This window comes from Neolamprologus multifasciatus, chromosome 20, assembly GCF_963576455.1.
Source record: "Neolamprologus multifasciatus chromosome 20, fNeoMul1.2, whole genome shotgun sequence".
In the NCBI taxonomy this organism is placed as follows: Eukaryota; Metazoa; Chordata; class Actinopteri; order Cichliformes; family Cichlidae; genus Neolamprologus; species Neolamprologus multifasciatus.
This window is the reverse complement of record NC_140458.1, coordinates 15,272,179-15,291,013: the sequence shown is the minus strand read 5'-3', so window position 1 is coordinate 15,291,013 and position 18,835 is coordinate 15,272,179.

Below are 18,835 nucleotides of genomic sequence, written 5' to 3'. Positions count from 1 at the left end.
TGTCATCCAAAAACCAAACAGAATTATATTCAACTGTTCAAATACAGCTCAGCAAGTACAGGTCTGAAACATGGATGTGCCCAAGGGCAGCATAAATAAATATTTTACTCTGTGTTCCATATGTTAAAAATGTGATTTCCAAAATATGATCAAAACAGGATGTGACTCATAACACACGGGGTGAAAGTATGTCATTTAGAAATTCACTTGTAGTGTTATGAGTCATTATGGGGGTTGTGAATGCGGGGTGAAATTAAATGGGGAGCAAAAGAGAGGGACAGAAACAGAGACATATGGTGCTGTTACAGTAACAGACGGGGTGTAGACATGCGGTAAGTTGCGGATGTGAACAAAGATGCAGGGTCAGCAATGGTTTCATACACACATACACACATACAAAAACCACATCTCTTCATCTTGCAAAGCTTCTGTATTTAAAAAGCATAACAATTCTCCCATTGACTGACAATAAGAACTGCTAAAAAGATTATTCAGTAGCACTCTTATATATTAATTTCTAAAGTACAGCTGCTCTGCAAGGTTTCAGAAATTGATGGGGAGTGTGTTTGTGTGTGTGCCTGAGTGCGTGTGGTGGTGGGTTGGGAGGCTTTTCTAGACTTTCCAGAGCATACGTGACCCAGACTGACGCAAAAGTAGCCTCATGATCTGTCAGATCAGATGATGCATGAGCCTGGTTCACGTAAAATGACTGAGGCTGAAAACAGGGCAGTGATGGGAGAGATGAAAGGAGAGGCATTTACCCATTTTAAGGTCTCTGTGGAACAGTTTGAACAGTGTGTCCTAACTATACCAAGCATGCAAGAATTTCCATTCAAAATGGTCTTCTCTGTAACTAATAAGCTGTTGAATAACGGAACCCTATAACGGAACCCTTCTCACTTTAGAATTTGTTTCTCCAGTTAATATAAATTCATTGTCCTGTATAATACATGTAGCATTATATCAAAAATATGATACCTTTCCAGTATATAAGATTAATGTTTATGTGTATGTCCCAAAACAGTTGATTCTGTTCATCTGGTCGTAGAGGTTCTTCACTTGGATGAGTGACGAACCGCTACGACCAGATGAACAGAATCAACCGTTTTGGGATTTACTTACCTGGATGATTGAGCATACATCAATATATCTGATATGATCTGCAATGCGTGGAGGTATTATTAGATGCTTATTAGATATTATTACATTAAAGAAACCCATGTAATATTAATTTAGTTGTTGTCTCCATAGCCCTGCTGTTATATGCAGTAAAGGAAAATAAACATAGAATTGGCTGATACTGCCAAAGGATGCCTGCTCTGCAAGAGAGAGCCACTGTAAAATCACAGCAGGAGGCATCACAACCCTGCAGGGACATCAGGCAATTCCACTTCAGGCGTAGCAGGACCAGCAGCTGCCAGACATGTATGCCATTTTATAATATATTTGTTATCCATCTCCAATATTTGTTTGGCTGTGTGAAGGAAGTTACCAGAAGGCAGAATGTCTTGTACCAGTTACAGAGAGATTATAATAGAGTGGCAGAAATTCCCCTGAGACTTTCCCATGTGAGCACCTCCATCCCAGACTGAATGGGAATGTTACGCTCCAGCAAACTCCATAGTAGTACGTCCAATACCATTGCCATCTTGTGGCTATAGAGCACTGGATATTCACTCACCTGGAAATAAATAAAATTTTACTTTTTTTTTTCCTGGCTGTCTTCAAGCCCAGATGTCATTCTGGCTCCTACAAAGAACTATTCAAAAGTTAAATGCTGTGTTCTAGAAATGCTGCCATGAGTTTCTCGAAGACTCCTCCAACAGTAAACCCTTTGGTGTGAAGACAGACACCAACTTTATGGCAATCGTGGTATATATGAGCAGTCAGCCATGTCTCGCATAAAGCTAAAACAAAGTGCTCATGTGAAAATATTACATCTACCAGAAAAAACAGAAAAAACTGTACTTCATCTGCAGAAAGCTTTTGCAATGTGTGGCATACCATAGGGATACACTCACTGTGCAAAAACTATGAAAGACCTTCAGAAAACCTCGAGAACAATTTTTTACTTGAAAAACTTACAAAAATGCCCTAATAATTCTTGGAAGAAAAGCATGAAGAAATTAGGGATGGTTTAAGATTTTTTCACAATACAAGGCAAGGTTGTGCCAAAAAAGAATACTCTTTTGTTCATTGTTTTAGTATGCACACTATGGGCTCAAATTGTGGTCATAAATATTTTGTACTTGTAAATCAGGATTTGTATGTGTAAAAAGAATTTGTGTGTGTGTAAAAAAGATTTGTGTGTGGACTTAGCCAAAAAAATCTGTGAGAAAGTCTGCACTCAAGTTTCAAGTTACAAGTACGAATTTTGACCCTATTTTTCTTCCTTTGATCTGATTGGCCAATGTCATGTCAATCACAAATTTAACTATCCAATCAGAGAACAGATGGGTTTGGCTGTGGAGGGGCGCTTTTTTGAACTGCCGGTCCTAGAAGGGAATGAATGCCCTTTTACATAGGGGTGCAACAATACTCGTATCGATATTGAACCGTTCATACAGTGCTTTCGGTTCGGTACGCATATGTATCGAACAATACAAAATTTTTAATTTATTTTATCCTCTCTTCAGAAAGTATTCATGGTACTTATTCATTTTCCAAGTTGTACCTTGACATGGAGATAATGGCTTATGTTCACGGAAACTGTTTTTCAGTGAAAAAAGTGCATTTTTGTACCAGATATAAGAGGTACTTGGCTTCTGTGCCAAGTGCCTTTGATGGGCTTGAAATCATCACACTTCATCAGACATCAACCGGAGACCATTTAAAAAAAAAAAAAAATTAAGGCCATGATCTTGGCCCTAATTTGTTCTGTCCTTAAGATCACAGTTTTAGTGACACGGCGATAAAGTGCATCAGATATCAGATCTTGTGCTCCAAATAACAGCAGATGTTTTTCATGCTAGTCAAAGAATCCTGTCTTATCCTGAATCAAATGCTGCATGCCTAAAATTAACAATTACCATGCCACCTTTTTTTTAATTTATTTTTTTAGATTCTACAAGGAGATACTAGTGACGATAAAAAACAGAGTAATTAGTTAGTTCTGACTGATATGTTAAGCATCCAAATTTAACATGGTACATTATATTAATAAAAACATCAAAGTGAAGTAACATTTGTAGTAAATCAGTTTTATGTCAGGGGAATATAAATGTTGTTTATAGGAGGTGGCGTAGAAAGGCAGATGGGCTATATTTGAAATAGAAGCTATAACTCAAAAGAATCAAAGAAGCCATGATCAAGACAATCTTCTTGTCATATAATGCTGAATTGTACACTTAAGTTATGTGTGCAAATGCAAGCTAATTAGACTGGATGTTAGGTGAAACTGGAATGGCAGATGTGCTTTATGAGGCATGTCTGCCTACAGTGAGGACATTAAAACATTCAGTTTAAATCATAAAATGTTCTTAGCCTGCTCAAATAACACAGCTGACAAAGTAGCTGTATTAAATCCTTTCTAGGCAAGTGGAACTTCAGCAGCTCATTATCTGAATCAAGCATCGTGGTGGCTCAGAGATTCTGACTCCTGGTGAGGCATTTCTGTGGGACTCTGCATGCAGGGCTGCACAAGAACTGGAGTTGGCCCCAGGGCATCTCCTAAGATTTCATAATGATGTAAACATTTCACACAAGTTGGAAGCATTTTTAAAAACAGGATGAATGCTATTCATCATGTTTTCTATTATGTCTAAGTAGTCAAAGAACAAAGGATTTTTAACAGTCCAGAGTGTAATTATTTTCTGAAGAGACAGCACTGTAAGCTGTGAATGTCCTCCACGTGACTGTGTGTGTTATCTTCAGGTACTTTCTCCTACAGTCCAAAGACATGTGGTTAGTCGGGTAAACTGGTGAGTCTAAACTGGCTGTAGGTGTGAATGTGAGCGTGAATGGTTGTCTGGCTCTCTGTGTTAGTACCGTGACAGATCAAGTGACCTGGGATATGCTCCAGCCCCACTATGAGCTTAAATTGGTTGAATGGATGTATGGAAGGTGTATCTGGTGTTGTTTGTCTCTTTAACCAAGAAAAAACCCATATAAACAATAACAATTTATAAATAATAAATAATAAAACTAAAATAAATAATAATAATAATAAAAAGAAACAAACATGTTCTCTCACTGTGACTGTAGTGAATGTTGTTATTGTTTCTACTGGTCTTTACTTCCTCCATTATGGTCTGACTTGTATCACCTAATTCATGTTAATGTACATGAACAGGGTTAACATTTGGAGGCTTGAGGCTAAAGACTTCAGAGGTTGATGTGTCATAAATTATTTTGTGAAATAACCATAGTCCCCACACGCAGCTGATTTACATTTCGTTATCTGTGTTTAAGTTAAAATTCAGGACACTTTTTTCTCAAAGCTTTGGTTCTTGGTTGCCATGGTGATGAGTGCCCTGTGGAGAGTCTGAAGAAAAAGGACATGCTGCACGGATGAAACATACTTCCTCTTGAAATACATTCGTTGTTTGCTAACTGTATCCACCACATTGGTTTTTACACAGTCAAGATGTGATTGAAGTGCAGACTTTCAGCTCTATTTTAAGCAGTTTAACAAAAGTATTTTATAAACTTTACAGACATTATTGTCTTTGAAAACAGTCATTTTCAGAGGCTCAAAAGTAACAGGAAAATTGTATTGTATGAGTAGCAGAGTCCTTTTTATTCCACGACAAACTAGGCAGACAAAAGATGTTGAGTTGAACTTGTTTTTGTTAGCAGTTCACTGGAAGTCAATGATAAGTTGATGCACGTTAGGGAAATCATCATCATTAATCTGACAAAATACAAAACAGAATAAACCTACTCAAGAGAAATCAACAATCTGGTACATTCTCAAAAATGAATGAATGCACTGGCCATGATAACGGCCGAAAGCTTGGTGCAAAAGTGGCCCAAAAGTTTCTCAAGGCAAATAAAGTCAACGGCCAAGCATGCTTTTCAGATACTTAATGCAGAAAGACCCACAAACAAGGAGCAACTGGAAGTGACTGCAATAAAGCAAAGCATCTCAAAGGAGGAAACACAGCATTTGGTTGTGCCCATGGGTTCTAGGCTTGAGATGGTCACTGACTACAAAGGATTTGAATCTAAGTATGAAAAACAATCCTTATATTTAACATTATGTTTGTGTGCCCAATTAATTTTAAGTCTCTGAAGACAGTGGACTGAACTGGCTCCAGTTCCTCAAGAGTTAATGCAATATTTTGTTAAACCCTCTGCACGTCAATCACATCTAGATTGTCTTAGTTAAAATTAAAAAATCTCCAAAAAGTTATGAACATAAAAAGCTAAAACTCTTTATGGAATATTATGCAGAAACACAACAACATTACTCCATATTTGCTACAGACCTTATGTGAGTGTTCTGATCATGTGTGACTTTATAACTGACAGCAAAGAAGTAAAATGATGGTAATACGTCAGACTGAGAACTTAATTTACTGCTTGTTAGTAAACTGTTGTTGATTTGTAAATGAGGGGATAAAGGGATGATTTTGAACGCAGTCCAGAAGCTTTATTAAATCAAGTAATCAGATTTTCACTAAATGCTATCATGAGAAAGTATAACATGTTTGGCTGAAGACTGACAGAAGCTCTTATCCGTCGTCAAATGAAGTGTTTGAGAGATGAAACAGAGATATCAGCGGCAGAGAGAACATTTACTCTATCCCCCTAAACACTTACTTGCTTAGGTCCTGTCCTGATCCTGAAATGACATCCTGAAATGACCTGTATCCCCTCAAAAGGAGTCCTAGAAGTACACATACACGCATCTGTTAGTGTTTAAGAGACTATTTTGAGATGCTCTCCAGGCTTAAATGTTTAATCCAGTTAAATTTGTACTTCTCAGATTGTTAAATCCACCATGTGGAATGTCAGCTGAGTGTACAAGGTCAGCAAAACGTTGAAAGTAATTATTCAGTGAAAGAGTAACACACTTTTTCTCCTGCTTCTGCCTCAGCCAGAACCAGTTAAACCTAGTTTAATTTACTGCCCCTACATGTTTTTCAGTAAAGTGAGCTTCTGCTACCTTTATAAATACAGCTTTAAGCCTGTAGTGATCAGAGCACCCAGAAAAAAAACAACACACCTACAGCAAAAGATGGATTACAAATTTAGACAACACTTTCAGACAAAAGAAACATTAAAACAAAAGCAGCCGTCACTTTCAGTTAATGAATAATTAAATAAAATGAAATTTAATACAATATACTGTCGAGTGAGTTCATTTTTCTAGACATGTAGAAAGTTAAGTCACCACCACATTTTAAACAGCTAACTAAAGGTCTCTGTGTTTTCCAGGTTGATAGAACAAATCTTGCAAAATGCCACATGAAAGCAGTTGTGTGTTACATGAATGCATTGAACTGATTGATGCTTTTTTTTGCCTTTGTAAGTCTATGTTGAACCAACCCCTTTTTCTCCTCCTACAGAAGTGACTTTCACTTTCCCACACTGTCAAGCTGATTGTGACATCACTGGTTGAATCCAATCATCTTTCTGCTGACCTTCTTCTGGCCAATCAGCCTTGACACTGCATAAATCTTACTTTGGATCTGTCATTCTCCCTTGCCGACGCATTTGTGCAACCCACCTCCTCCCCATCACCGCATCTCCATCATCACTCAGACTCCATTCAAGCCTCCATCTTCATCTCCAGCACCAACGTCATGACTCCAGGGGGTCCTGCACTAATTCCTATCACTGCTGGGATTCCATTCTGCTGTGAAGGGCCATCGGAGTCTAACCACAAAATACCTCAAACTGAATTCTGTACATCAATAAATCATTTTCAGTTCCTTCTAATGGCCTCTACTTATTGAAATACAAATACTAATAGTAAAAATGTTGTATCCGGTTGTTAAATCTGACGTCACTAGCCGTGTCTGGGCCTAAACTCCGCTGCAGGCAGTGTTGCCAACTTAGCGACTTTTTTTCTAAAAAAAGTCGCTAAAAAAAGACGTGAAAGTGCATATCGCTTTTACTCTCAACAAGCAGCGGGTGCTGTAACGCAGTCAGTTCTTCTTTTACTCTTATGCTGTTTTGTGGATCAGGTTTAAAACTACTTATAAACACACACATAAAGTAACTCCACCAGAGTGCCTATTTCGGGTCACTTTTGCCGGTCCAAGCCCAGGTAAAGGAGCAGGGTTGGAATTGTGACATTACAAAAAACAATAATTGCTAAAAGAAATTTAATTTGTAGTTCTAAATAAATTCTAAATGCATTTAGGACGTTTTTTGCTCACTTTATGTCTCGTCCACGATGTTATTTCTCTCTCCAGCAGCATAGGTTACAATGACATTAGCATGACCAATTATGCAAATTAGGTGATGACGTCATTTAGCGACTTCTAGCAACTTTTAGGACAGCCGATAGCGATTTTCCTTACTGAGGAGTTGGCAACACAAACGATCACTATGGCATTACTGAGAGTTGAAAAACTGTCTAAAGTCTTTCATCTTTAATAAAATGATCAGCGTTCTGCTCTACCAGGTGTAACAATTGAGTTTAACATCCAGGCATCCATGAAAATGGAATTTATGACATTTAACGGAGTTAGAAGTTAGCAGGAAGTTAGCTCGCTAGCTTCCATCTAAATACAATATAGCATGTCCTGACTGCGGGGTTTTGGAAACAAATTAAAACGTACAGCTCTGTTATCACTTCCAACATAAATGAAGACAGAAAACTAAACAGCAGTGACGTTTGTAGGGTTACTGAAGTTTGGCTAGCTGGTATATAATGATGTGCTACGTGACTGCTAGCGACACAGCTATGTTAGCATAATATAAACAAGCTAACTTTTTTTCCACTCGATAAAAGTTAACGTGAGGGTTCTTGGTGGTCAGGAACAAATGTAATCGCATGGCAGGATGCTGTAAAAGGACCAAACTTAAGCCAGGAGAACAACTGAGATAATCCATCCACAATACGAGGTTAGTCATTCATATACTGCTGCATGGGCTGGGCTGTAGTTACATCCTAAGGTTTTAAAAACTGAGCTTAAATAAATGATTAGTGGTAATAAAATCCGAGGGAGGTCAACAGTGATCACTGACTGTTTTAGGAGCTTTTTGAGATTAAATAGAAGAAAATACATAACATTAAACATGTTAACAACACAAAAGCCATGTTAAACGCAGACTACTTTAGGCCCGGAAGTATGATTCGTCACGTCATCATTTAACGACCGGATTATTTAAAAACTACACAAAAAACACTGAACAAATGTAACTATTCAAAAGTAATAAATAAAGTGGAATCATCGTACAAAGAACAAAATGGAAACGTTATTCATAGAACATTACTATTCATAATATAGTATAAACAGTAAATTACTATCATATTCAAAGATAAACTGAATGCAAAGTGTAATGTGATTCAACAGTAAATTACGTCTACTGCAGTTACAGAAACTGTACTAGACGGTTGAAGGACTTTAGCAGGAAGTTAATGAACTGAGATCTCCAAATTTTGACAGCATCCACCTCTCTACATCTGTATGCAGAGGGTGGAACTCCACCCTCAGGACTAAGCTATTGCTCACCTTCACCAGACCACAGCATAGAAAACAGCATTCACCACCACAGTGTTAAAACTTTTCACAGCATCTAAAGACTCACTTACTTATATTGAAATTTTGAGGCATTGCCGGCATTGAAGTTAACATGCTGCAGCTACTGTTCTGCACATGAAGCAAAGCTGAGTTTGACAGGAAATGAGTGAAATGTTGACATGAAATGAATGCTGATTTAAATGAAGTTCACATTGAAACTGTCCGTCTGCCCTTTACACGTTAACAAACGTAATGCCATCTGCTTGTGACAGCATAGACAATTCAAGCTTTGAAGTGCAAACAAAAACTAGAGACAGAGCTGTCAACAAAACAGAAAAAGCTAAATCTGATTTTTTTTTAAAAAAACTTCTTCTGTTGTACTGATACAGTTAAAATACATACAAGGATATGTTTCTGTTTGTATGATTCTATGTCTGTCTGTATGTTATATTGGGTTTTTACAACATAAAGCTAATATTACAGTTTTTATATTTCTAATCACTATTGTCTGTGGCATCATATTTATAATAAAAGTACTATAGATAGATAGATAGATAGATAGATAGATACAGTGGGGCAAAAAAGTATTTAGTCAGCCACCGATTGTGCAAGTTCCCCCACTTAAAATGATGACAGAGGTCAGTAATTTGCACCAGAGGTACACTTCAACTGTTAGAGACAGAATGTGAAAAAAAAATCCATGAATTCACATGGTAGGATTTGTAAAGAATTTATTCGTAAATCAGGGTGGAAAATAAGTATTTGGTCAATAACAAAAATACAACTCAATACTTTGTAACATAACCTTTGTTGGCAATAACAGAGGTCAAACGTTTACTATAGGTCTTTACCAGGTTTGCACACACAGTAGCTGGTATTTTGGCCCATTCCTCCATGCAGATCTTCTCAAGAGCAGTGATGTTTTGGGGCTGTCGCCGAGCAACACGGACTTTCAAATCCCGCCACAGATTTTCTATGGGGTTGAGGTCTGGAGACTGGCTAGGCCACTCCAGGACTTTCAAATGCTTCTTACGGAGCCACTCCTTTGTTGCCCGGGCGGTGTGTTTTGGATCATTGTCATGTTGGAAGACCCAGCCTCGTTTCATCTTCAAAGTTCTCACTGATGGAAGGAGGTTTTGGCTCAAAATCTCACGATACTTGGCCCCATTCATTCTGTCCTTAACACGGATCAGTCGTCCTGTCCCCTTGGCAGAAAAACAGCCCCATAGCATGATGTTTCCACCCCCATGCTTCACAGTAGGTATGGTGTTCTTGGGATGCAACTCAGTATTCTTCTTCCTCCAAACACGACGAGTTGAGTTTATACCAAAAAGTTCTACTTTGGTTTCATCTGACCACATGACATTCTCCCAATCCTCTGCTGTATCATCCATGTGCTCTCTGGCAAACTTCAGACGGGCCTGGACATGCACTGGCTTCAGCAGCGGAACACGTCTGGCACTGCGGGATTTGATTCCCTGCCGTTGTAGTGTGTTACTGATGGTGACCTTTGTTACTTTGGTCCCAGCTCTCTGCAGGTCATTCACCAGGTCCCCCCGTGTGGTTCTGGGATCTTTGCTCACCGTTCTCATGATCATTTTGACCCCACGGGATGAGATCTTGCGTGGAGCCCCAGATCGAGGGAGATTATCAGTGGTCTTGTATGTCTTCCATTTTCTGATAATTGCTCCCACAGTTGATTTTTTCACACCAAGCTGCTTGCCTATTGTAGATTCACTCTTCCCAGTCTGGTGCAGGTCTACAATTCTTTTCCTGGTGTCCTTCGAAAGCTCTTTGGTCTTGGCCATGGCGGAGTTTGGAGTCTGACTGGTTGAGGCTGTGGACAGGTGTCTTTTATACAGATGATGAGGTCAAACAGGTGCCATTCATACAGGTAACGAGTGGGGGACAGAAAAGCTTCTTACAGAAGACGTTACAGGTCTGTGAGAGCCAGGGATTTTCCTTGTTTGAGGTGACCAAATACTTATTTTCCACCCTGATTTACGAATAAATTCTTTACAAATCCTACCATGTGAATTCATGGATTTTTTTTCACATTCTGTCTCTCACAGTTGAAGTGTACCTCTGGTGCAAATTACTGACCTCTGTCATCATTTTAAGTGGGGGAACTTGCACAATCGGTGGCTGACTAAATACTTTTTTGCCCCACTGTAGATGGATGGATGTACTCTAGATACTTACATTCTTGATCTCTCATATATAACACTGCTAAACATCCTTCAGTTATAGTGCATTTTAGGAGGCACACATACTTTCCCACACAAATTTCACAGGCTACAATTTAAGAGAAGGATTTAAAGATTAGAATGATGGAACAAGACAGATGGTCAACTTTATAGCATTGCCTGTCCAGTCCTGATAATCACATCTGACACTGACATGCTATTATGAAATCATATCATCCCACTGCAAGCAAAATTCTGTTTCTGAACTGCATGAATACTGTTGATCGTTGCAAAATCATTCCTTGTTCCACCTTACAGTGAAAAAACAACGGCCAAAAAAAATGCAAATATTGCAGATAATCATCAGGAGGTTTGACACACATCAATAAGTAACTGCAGGCACTGACAATAGTCTGCCCAAAGAGATGAAAAATACTTGTTTCTGGTTTCCAAATCTTACCTTATTCTACCTGAACATGACAGCATTTTAATGACCAATCATTTTCCCCAAGCAAAGACAAGTGTCTACAACACCTATATTATAGATGTATCATTAATATTAAAGACATACAGTAGATTAGAGGCATTGGCACTGTCACACGTCATTTGTAAAATTAGTTTTGAATGTCTACATGAGGAAAATATGCCCTGTCATTCAGTAACTAGGGGGAAATTACATAATGTCCATGTGAACAACAATAGCTGCTCCAAATGTGGACCTTAACATGAGCATGTATTATTAAAAATAGATCAGAAATGGCCTCTTTAAAGCCTGATCCATGAAATAATTGCCAGAAAAACATGTTTATTGATCACTCTGACAAATTAAAAAAATCTGGGGAGGGGCATCACACTGGTGATGTATGTAGAAGTGTCAAAACTCACAAAAACCGCCGTGTCAATATGTCACACATGGCATTACAAGATTATACACCAGTATAAACAGTATGGCAAACAGCAATAATAGTATAAATAGATGATTTTTTATTTGACAGTGGATTGCAAGTACTTGTGGAGGCGTTGAGCAACATCCTAAACATCTGGTTACTGCTTTCAATCTGACCGGTCTGATCCAACCGGTCAGAGAGTAGACATGTTTCCTTTGTGATTGGAGGTTGCCAGGAGTTGCTGACTGGTCGCTTGGCTTATGTGACCAATTGCTTATTTAACTTCACTCAATCATGATTTATTTAAATTATTTAAAAAAGACCCTGTGGCTGCTTATTATATGGGAAATAATCACCAACCTTAAAACCAGAATATTTATTACAGTGTATTGTTTTTAATAGTCAGTGTTTTGGACTCGAGTCTTAGAAAACCATTTAGCCTTTGGCACAGTTAATTATACAGTTACCTCAGTGGCTGTGTTGTTATTGCAGCTGCAGACTGGTTCACTCATGTGTTACACTCACATTTAAAGAATTACTGTTTGTGTTTCTGTATATTTTAGGGCGAGTTACTGCAAACTACAGTTTACGTACCACGTGCTATTTTCTAAAGCACCCAAAATGTTTTGGGAGTGTATAAATTAAATCTCATGCCAATTAATCTGTCAGAGCAATAATTTGTAAGTCATGTACAAATTATTTTCCTCTTTTATGCTCTTTGCTTAAGCACAGAAAGGCATGAGTTTTCTTCTGAAAGTCTGGTGGGAAAACATTAATGCTTAACACAAGCATGCTACAAAGTAGGCAGCATCTCACTCTGTCTGAGGCACAGGAAATATCCATAAAACCTCTCAGAGGTAACAATTATCCAAACACACTGATGAGCTCAGAGCACTTTGAATATCACTTAATTTCTACACATATTCTCAAGATATTAACGTTTGTTGAAACATTCTGGGTAATCTTTGTGTTGAAAAATGTAAATCCTATTTAACTTTTCCTTGTAGGTTGGGAATGTAAATAAAATACATAGTGTGGCTTGGACCCAAATTTGATGTCAGGAAAATCTTCAGAATGAAACGAGTGATTCATTTTGGCTTCATATCACTGTCACCAGGATGCAGGATCTTAAAAATGAGCTAACTGTTGTTGGCAATATTATGACAGATGTGACTAGAAGAGACGTACTGGTCCTGGATGATGCTCAGGCAACTGAATGGGAAGATTGAAATGACAGTACTTCTTTGGTTTTCAGGTGGGTTCTTCTTTGTTCACTACCGCTGGAAGGAAACAAAAATAGTGTTTCTATTACAGCTTTTTAATTAACTCTCTGTCCTGCATTACTGTCTTCCTCTTACTTGATTTGTGGCAGCATGCCTTGCAGGTACAGGAGGGGAGGTGTTGGCAGATGATAACACCTCTAAAACTGACAACACCTGAGCACAGTGATCCATTTAAAACAGTTCTTGAAGCTCAGTTTCTGTCCTAGCTGACACTTTTTTTGCACCATACTGCATCATACTCAACATTCTATCCCACCTATCTTCTCACAACTTGTCTTAAACAAATTGGCTTGTTCAGTGACTTCTGCAGTGATAGACTTCTACTTTTACAAACACAGCATACAGAAAGAGATCACCATTGTGTTTCTTTGTGAATTGGTTTGTTATTTCAGTTGTGTCTAACCTACTTTAATACTCTTCCAGCCAGAAAATCTAATTAGACTAATATCCTGTGTTCGTGGATGACTTATTCATGTATGGGAGATTGGATGTTATTATTCATTGATGAAATTATTGTTACTGGCAGTGTAGTGTAGTTTGGGTCACTACAGCATGCAGACTGTGGAAGTGGAGACAAGGGTAGGGATTCTAAATGAATTTTAAGCAGGAAATGATGACTTGGCTTAGGTCTTAACGAGGACATTTTTCACATCATAAGATGTGGAACCAGGATCAAGAGAAGAAAGAATCCAACAAGTAAATAAAATGCGAGCATAAGTGTGAAAGCACAAAGGATTTGATCCCTGAAACTATTAAAAACACTGCAAGTACTGGCACTTGGAGAAGAAGTTTATGATTAAAAGCTGTCCCTGAAACTGAAGCCTTGTTAAGATTAATTGTACTTCATTACTTTGAAATAAAGGAGGAAAATGTAATAAATTCACATTTTGCTGCTTTTTGCTGCCAGTGTATACAAGGACATTGGGATTCATCTACATATGCTCAGCCCTGTTTACACAGCTAGTTCACTCATTATTTGGCTCACTGAAGTAAATTTTCACATAAAGGGACAACAGTCAGGCCCCCTTCCTGGTGCCTTGGGCAAGATTAGGATTTGATGTGCAGTGATTTAGGTAATTAAATAATTTATTATTCACATTCTTCACAAAACAAGCCAGATGATGTCTGTTAGTCTGGATTCGTATTGATCAACCAGCTGCAATTACCATCGTAACACAGGCTGTGGGAAAGTTGCTAGATGATAGTGTTGTCAATGTGTCAGGACAAAAAAGCGGAGGACAAGCTTGTTGCAGATGGAAAAAGTTTGCTTTATGTGTTTGAATGTGAAGTGGATGTGTGCCTATATAACCTGTATTTATTTATTTTTATTTTTAGTAAATCTAATCTCAAAGTTTCTGATAATGAAAACCTACAAAGTAGCAGGATGCATGAGATATAATCTTGTTCCTTCTAGCTGAAAATCCTAGTTTAAACCACCTCCTCATGTGTCTCCAATTGTAAACTTTGCTTAGTGTGTTTGTGCTTTCTCATTTGCATTTTGCTTTATTTCAAAGTACTACCCTGCAAGGTGAAAAAACTCTGCTAAAGGGGTACCCAGTTCACTGAAGTATAACCAGATGGAGTCAGAATGTGACGAGCCGGCAGTGAGAATGTATTGACTTAGCTTCTGCAGTCACTTCACGATCATACTTGCCTCCCCATCCTGCTACTGGCAGAGTGTAGCTATTTTGGCAGATGGCGTTCAGCAGGGACATCTTGTTAAGGTGAGGTAGCCAGATCACGTCCATCTGTTTGCATGGAGTGCAACTGCTCTCAACTATATCTAAATCTGCAGGGTTAATGCAATAAGCCAGGTGTGCAAGGAAAAGAATGGAAAAAAATAATGGGCAGAAACAACACCAGCTGATAGTGTTTTCAATCTCTCATGAAATGAAATGGGGAAAAAATATTTGGCTTTTTAACATTGTTTCAAGGTCAAAGATGTTGCTAAAACATAGATTTCAATTTATACTGTGTGAAAGCCTTTCAAGAATAATTATTTTTCACGTTCATAATATATGCACACATACAAGAAAGGAAGTTTATGTAAAACCCTATCATTTACGGTGAATAGCTGACAAATAATCACCACTGTCAGTCAGGATTCGTGTTTTGGAAGTGCACAACGCTGTTGTAAAAGTCAATTAGGACTAAAAGTCCATGCCATCCTCTTAATGAAACCCCAATAAAACATGATGTGCATGTTTGTGTGTGCACACAAGCAGGACATAATACAAGAAAATAGGGATAGACACAAGTTATGAGTTAGCAGGGTTGCTGAGACAGAAAGAGGCTGACCTTCACCTCAGGCAATGCTTTTCTTTAGAACATTTTTTTCCTGAAACTGAAGGCTGAAGCTCAAAAATACACAGATCAGTAAAGTAATCTAGTTGGTGGTCGCTTGACAGGACTGTATGAGACGTATGGCTACAAGCTGATATGACAAAAAAAAGTCTATTATTGACCTTTGGCCTAGGGTACTGCAGTGACAAGTGCACTCATGAGCTACTTCATGCTTGAACATGATGTTTGCGATAGCTTTTTAATGCTTAGTGCAGAACAATCAAAAGCTGCTATGTTTTAGGTCAGGGAGGCCATTCTTCCCATTACTAACCTCCATGTTTTTCCACTGAAGATGAATGAAATCCCCACATAAAGACAGATATCTGGAACTACTCCCAGATTATGGTAAATGGCCTGTATTTGTATTGCACTTTACTAGTCCCTAAGGACCCCAAAGCGCTTTACACATTCAGTCATCCACCCATTCACACACACATTGGTGATGGCAAGCTACATTGTTGCCACAGCTACACTGACAGAGGCGAGGCTGCTGGACACTGGCGCCACCGGGCCCTCTGACCACCACCAGTAGGCAACGGGTCAAGTGTCTTGCCCAAGGACACAACGACCGAGACTGTCCGAGCCAGGGCTCGAACCGGCAACCTTCCGATTACAAGGCGAACTCGTGGTTGGTAAGATCCAGTAAGTTAAAGTGAGGTAAGGCTCTCCAGGAAAAACACCAGAAAAGCAGTAGTGATCAGCAGGGGCTTGTGGCTATCCCGTCACAACAAGAAGCCCTGCCTATGTCTGATGCCTGAACTGCACTGGACCCAGTTTCAGTGTTTATGGTTTGAGGACTAAGTTGTGTCTTTTAGGGCTCTGTGTATAGTATTTAAAAGTAGTTAAAGAAAACCCCAATTAAATACCAAATAATATTTATTTATCATTCCATTTTACTTCTGAACAAATGATATTGCATTGGCTAAATATACTTTACACTTTTTTAAACAATCTTTAATAATTTTAAAACAAGAAACAAAAGCTGTAAACATTTTCACAGTGCATCTGAAACATCACTGGCAACAATGAGAATAATTTAATACATCTAACGCATTTGTTCAAGCCTATGTAGTTAGACAGAATTGTTTTCATATACATACATACAGACACACATATACATATTTACACAACACATTCAGCTTTGTTTGTGTCTAAGAAGCTGAAGAAAGGTGCATCAAAACTCCTGGTGTGTGTGTTCTCATGAACAAAACTGCATTTCAGAAAATAAAAAGGGAAACATGGATTGATTTAAAGACTTGGCTGTTTTAGTCAGAAAATTCTAGTTGCATTGCTCAATTACATTAATCTTTATTTACAATGCATTAATACAGCTATATGGACACAGTGCAAACAGAATGTAACGTAATATTCTGACCATGCATAGACTCAAAGGTCTTTGCCATGTTGCCAGGCTGTATCTTGACAGAATATAGAGATACAGAAGATACAGATACAGAAACCTTCCGAAAGAACGTTAAGATTAATATGATTAGCAAAAGTTTTAACGCACTCTAATGGTGGGAACAGGATTTATTAATGTAAGGACTAACTATAATTGCACCAAGCTTGAACTTTTTCAGACAGCTCAGACATATTGGCACTAAATGTAACCTCCCTCATTGTAAAATGCTCATATAAGCTTGTTTAACAACATTAAAGCCTTCAAAGTACTTAAATCTTTCAATTCAAGTTCACCAGATGCATGCACATTAACATCATTATAGATATGTTTTCCACTTGGATAATAGGCTTTATATTATGACCAATTGAATATCCAGCCTTTTTTCTCTTTTCTATAGACATTAGAAGGGAAAAAAGGAAGTAAGCAGCTCGTTTGGACTGAAACCTTGTTTGGACTGCATTTAAAACATCAAGAAAATAAAAATTATCACCATTTCAAGACACTGCAAGGTGTTGCCCCATCTCTATTTTCATGTTTTGACTGATATTTATAATAACATACATTATAATTAGGCATTTGTACAAACACGTATTATCTTCATCCATGCTAACAATCTACATGAAATCCCTGACGTCAGATATATACAATGCAATATTATTTGAAGGAGTAAAGTCAGTGTAGATTACCCAGGTAGAATGGCTAGTGGTACAGACTGCACACCTAGGTACTTGCAATATTTGTTCATAGAGTAGAACAGAATAGAAAAAATAGACATCAGAATTAGATTTTCACAGTTATGTTTCCTGTTTTGAATGTCCTTTTTTTGCCCAAAGACTGTGGGCAAAACAGAGCCTATCAAGCACTGGACTTGAAGCCGAGTCTTTGATATGTTGTTTTTCATTTTCTTTTCTTTTTTATTATGTTCACCTGGATATTGGTAGAAAAATATGACAGTCCAAGACAGTATTTTGGCTTTGACAGTGAGTGTAAAGGTGACTGTAACCTTTGGTTGCAGCATGACAAGCAGAAACTTCACACACTTCAGTTTTTATACTACTTTTCTCATTTTTAAAATGTTATAGTTACTATGAAACCACCATCATTAGTCACATATCAGAAAAATAAGTACAATCATTTGTTTCTTTCTAGGAAATGTTTACCATACCATCCTGCACACAGTTCAAAGGCTTTGTGGCACTTTTTTTTCCAACCTGGAGGTTGTGGAGCAAGAAACAGCAATGAGCTGCTTACCCTGAACATCCAGGAAATCTTTGATATATAAATGAAAAGCTGAAGATAATGTTGTTGTCTACAACATCCTCATAAAAAATAAAAAACTGACTCTATGAGTCCGTGGAGAGCCGGTTGTTGTCTTTGCAAAGGGAGCAAGTTTTCACATGTACATGAGTCAGCTGAAATCAACTCGAGCTCCAGACGGCCCGAGGCTTTCCTCACCTCATTTCACAGTTAGCTCCAGGTTCAAAAGATTCTCAAACTTGAACTTCACAAGTCTGGATTAAATTTATCGCAACACTTGACGTATATAACTCTTTTAATATGGTCAGACTTGAGATTTTCCATTGTTTTTATTCTCGTGAAACCTCATAAAATAGTTTTAAGAACAATCAGAGTTATATTACAGCAAATACTACAGATCTGGGCTTTGTAAACTCTGAGCTGAAGGTTGCCTGGGGTTATCCCACTTTAGAGACTGAAGCAGCTGTCATTTGGTGTTCAGCCAGAAAACAGCACTGCAGTAGAAAACGCAAAAGGCTGCACTGTTGGTGGTGTGTTGCATGAGGATGAAGACGCACCAACCTAGTATCATATCGCATTAAAGTACCTCCTGACTGATCTTTAGTGTCGTGTAGGAGAGAGTTTTTATGTGATGGAGATATGTCTGTGAAGGTTCTCAGTCATCCAGGTCATCGTAGTCAAAGGAGCTTGCAAAGAAAAGCGTCTGGACTTCTTTAAGTTACTTGAAGACATTTCACCTCTCATCCGAGAGGCTTCTTCAGTTCTAAGGTCAAATGGTGGAGAGTCCCAGATATAACCCTAGTGGGAGTGTCCCCCCACAGAGGGACAAAAGGACCCC